Source organism: Vigna umbellata, chromosome 1 (genome assembly GCF_029865625.1).
Source record: "Vigna umbellata cultivar VRB3 chromosome 1, Vumbellata_1.0, whole genome shotgun sequence".
Classification (NCBI taxonomy): Eukaryota; Viridiplantae; Streptophyta; class Magnoliopsida; order Fabales; family Fabaceae; genus Vigna; species Vigna umbellata.
The window spans coordinates 90,683,115-90,687,797 of NC_142165.1; the positions used below are offsets into that span (position 1 = coordinate 90,683,115).

General features: G+C 36.3%; 1 pseudogene; it reads left to right on the forward strand.

The window, feature by feature from the left end:
- The first annotated feature begins 2,576 nt into the window (after positions 1–2,576).
- Positions 2,577–4,028, forward strand: LOC124819716 (transcription factor MYB44 pseudogene; annotated as a pseudogene).
- Positions 4,029–4,683: the final 655 nt, after the last annotated feature.

Genomic DNA, 4,683 nt, shown 5'->3' on the forward strand with positions numbered 1-4,683 from the left:
AATAACTTGTCAAAAAAAATATATATATACACATTATATGTTTAGTATAAAGCATCTGTATTATGAATAATATAATTGTAGGTATAGTAAATATTAATAGATATATTTTTTCTTATATTAAATTGTAAAAATAATAAATAAAAAAAATTAATAACAAATAATCAAGTTGAATTTTCTATTTATTTTTATTTACACTATTTAATTTAAACAATTTTTTTATTTTGTCACTTTCTGTATTTTAATTAAAAAAAGTGTTTTTATTCAGTGTTTAGTAAATTTAAGAAGTTATGAATTGATCTAAAAGATTTCTTTAATGAATTTTTGTTTATTAATTATCGAAATTGTCCAGAGAAAAAAGGAGGGACTTAACCGTACTTTAAGGCTTCATAAGCAGGTGTTAGTTAATAAGAGGAGCGTTTAGTATTTATATGGTTGAAAAGGTGAATCACACTGTCCTTGTTCTTAATAATTATATTACAGCTGTCTCGGCCCAACGGTTAGGATAGTGTAAAAGTACAACCCTCCGTATTTTTCTTGTTTTGGGAAATGCTACGCCAGCCAAAAACTTCTTTTTGAATACCCCTCTCATCGACCATTATTTTCCTCACCCTTTCCCTCACTCAATACAGCTGCCAAATGCCATTTCAAAATTATGCTTACTGTAGTAATTATTCACATCACTTTCATTTTGCTGTCCACTACTCACTCACCTAAATATCCTTTTACATTTTTATTTATTCCTGTAATAACAGTTGGAACATTTCAGAGACAACAAACACATTTATTTCATATTCTATTAATCCTCAGTTTTTAGATCAAACACTAACAACAGACATGTTGTTAATCAGGCTTATAAATAATCAGGTGATTACTGAAAACATTTATTTATGTTGTATAAATTAAAGAGTTATTTATAAGAGTTATGTCAGAATGTCTAGACGGTATCCAGATTTAGAAGGACATTATAATATGGTATTGGTATAGATACGAGAATTAAAAAAGGAGAGGGGTATAGTGTAATGAAGAGAAATGTAACATTTTGATAAAGATAAAGAAGGTGGAAAATAATAAATATTATAGTGCATGGAGACAGGAGCAGTGGGTAGGAGGTACAAGTAACAGAAAGGGGTTGGATACGGATCTGTTGGATCATATCTTTGGCATTTGAATAGTGAGTACCATACCCCCATCCTACCCGACAACTTTCTCTCTCGCCCTTTCCCTATACCTTGCTTTAATTATACATCCCCTAATCCCCACTTTCTGCTTATTAATTCATTATTAACATATTTAATACTATCATTTTTTTTTCATCTAACTGACATATTAATTTTAAATAATTCCGGTTTTGTAAGAGGTACATAATAATAATAGTATATATTAAGAATTATTATTGACGAGGAAGATGAGAGGAAGCGACCGACAGGTGTATGTGGAGGAACACGATAGAGGCAGGTAAAGAATACAGGCTGGACTGACAGGAAAGCAGTAATGATTCGCGTTCCGATTCGGCGATTGATCTTGTCGTTTTCTGCCACCTCAGCATACTATGGACCCTTCCCCTATTTTTTTCCTACGAAAAGGACCAAACTTGAAAAAAAAAATATCCCACACGAAATGCTCTACAGCCTGGAATAGTCCTCAGTCAAACTCAAGCAAGCAAGGAACCTCAGCCATCATCACCCAACCGTTATCATCGTTATCTCTCTTTTTTTTCCTCTTTTCCGTTTCTCCTTCTTCTTTTTTAATTTTTTTCATTTTATTATTATTTTAACTTTCAGATTTATGGTTCTCGGCGTTTTCTTTGTCCACATTAATTTAACTTCCACAACTGTTCTATTCTATTCGTGTCCACATCCACCTAGCTCCCAGACACCTCAAACACGTTTCTTTTTTTCTAAACTCACCTCTCATTTCTTTAATGTCTTTCTGCTACTTTCGTTTCATGATTTATGTTTAAACTTTACATTAAATATTAACACATTAACTGTAACCACAGTTTAATTCGATTAAAAAAAAGCTGTCGAAAACGCTAAAAGAAACTAATATTTAAAAATTCATCCAAATTCTATTCTTCTTTAATGACATAAAACTGGTACAGGAAAAAAAGAAGTCAAAAGTGAGTTTCAAGATTGGAGGCTATTATTGAGTGGAGCGTCGTCTGTGCAGTGGACGCGCTGTTTTGCATGAAGAGAATAGTTAAAAATTACTAGAGCCAAAAACAAAATATTTTTAATTTTTAATTTATTTATGGTTACATTATTTATTCATTAATTTTACTGATGGAGAAGATGTACAGGATCCATAATATATTTATATAACTTTTTTCAGTTAAATTAATAAAAAGGGGAATTTGAAAGGATAAATGAGTAGGGGGAGAAGAGATGACTTGTGTAAAGGGAACAATCTAAGAATGGACGCGTGTCCAATTACAGCTGTATCCCAACTCCAGAGGCAACCGCTTCCCAGGAAAAACCGGTACCATGAACAATACAACCGACGCTGAAACCCGTAAAAGTGGAACCCCCTAAACCGGTTGCCCCACACCCCATCTCTTACAGATATAAGAAAGCGCAAGCATGCTCTAACGACCCAATGCTCCACCACAATAACTCAGCCAGAGAAACCCTTCTTCATTCCCTTCATCAAGCCACAACACAGTGATATCATGATGGCCGTAAGCCGAAAGGACATGGACCGGATCAAGGGTCCATGGAGCCCCGAAGAGGATGAGGCCCTGCAGAAGCTGGTGGAGAGGCACGGGCCCAGAAACTGGTCGCTCATAAGCAGGTCAATCCCGGGCCGCTCTGGAAAATCCTGCAGGCTCCGATGGTGCAACCAGCTGTCGCCCCAGGTTGAGCACCGGGCTTTCACGCCCGAGGAAGACGACACAATAATCCGCGCTCATGCCCGTTTCGGCAACAAGTGGGCCACCATAGCCCGCCTTCTTTCGGGTCGCACCGATAACGCTATCAAAAACCACTGGAACTCAACCTTAAAGCGCAAGTGCGCCTCCATCATGATCGCCGAAGATCCCGCCGCCGCCGCTGCCGGTTTCAGTCCGCAGCCTCTCAAGCGCTCCTTCAGCGCCGGCGCTGCCCTGCCCCCGGGAAGCCCCTCGGGATCCGATGTGAGCGAGACCAGCGCCCCTGGTGTAGTCTCCCCATCGCACGTGTTCCGGCCCGTGGCGGTTCGACCCGTGGTCGAAACGGCGTCGTCGTGCGACGACGGTCCCACCACCTCGCTGTCGCTGTCTCTTCCCGGCGTGGAGTCATCGGAAACCTCGAATCGGGCAGGCGCGATGCAAGCTAATCCCTTCACTATGGCGCCGGTGACGACCGTAGCGAGTCCGGCGGCGGAGGTTGGAATGGGAGCGTTGAATTTGAGTGCGGAGTTTATGGCGGTGATGCATGAGATGATAAAGAAGGAGGTTCGGAGTTACATGGAGCAGCAGAGTGCGATGTGTTTTCAGGGTGTGGACGGTTTTAGGAACGTGTCGGTGAAGCGAATTGGGATTAGCAGGGTTGATTCCTAATTATGACGTAATTAGTGTTGAGAAAAGGAGGTTTATGAGTTATGATGAAGGATAAAAAGGAAGCTGTTTTCCTTTTTATTTTAGGGAATAATATTGGTTAGTGTACAGTTGGAAGAGAGGAGAGAAGACAAAAGTAGCATGGAACGATGAAAATTGAAATTTCATGGCAAATCTGAAATTTCTTTCAACCTCTTGTGCTTCAGGTTTTCTTTAGAAAAAGATAAAAACAAGCGCTAGAGAGAGAAGGGTAGGATTTTTAAATCAATGGAATATCCTCAAATTTTCAATATTAAGTTCAATTTATTTTGTTATTTGCTTAAGCATAATGTAAATATTTATTTTGGTTGAAACCCAAAATTAGCAAATAGCGTTTCACGCTCACCAACTAGAACAGAAAGGAAACCGGTACTTTCAAAGTAGTTTTTGTCTGTTATCCTTTTATATATCTCAAATATTGTTAGTTAATCAGTTTATCTATCATTATTTTTATTTCCTTCTTATTCCAACCTCATTTGACTTCATGTAATGAAGCTGTTATAATTTATGTTAATTCACTTCTAGTCCTTCTTTAATTTAATTTAATTATTATTTTTTTATTTATTTTCTATTTCAATTTTTTAATTTTATTTTCTATAAATTAAACAACGATGTCATTGATAATAATAACAATGCATTTATACCATGTTATTCAATAATTAGCACAAAGTAAAATTCTACACAGTTATTGTATTAATCTTTTATTAATGTAATTTATCTACTTTTTGGAAATAAAGTTTAGTAATAATGACATAAACCGTCACTATAATATATTAATAGTTTTAATTTTAAATAATTTATACTTTATCTTTTGTTTACTATTTATTAAGGCATTTGCCGCTGTTTTATATAAAAATACGATTTAATGTTTTAATTCTCTTTTGGAAAAGTAAATTATACCCATTCTAAGGTTTAGTTTAGTACATCCAATTACTTTTAGATCATATGATCGTTAATATTTGGTGAAATGTTTTTCAAATTTTCTCCGGCTACCCTTTACATGAACATGTCACTAGGGTTTAAGTAGGCCGTGTTACTAGGTTTTTTACGGTTTTTCTTTCTGCACCGACAAATAAGTGGCAAAATATCATTGTACTCTTAATGAAAATTAA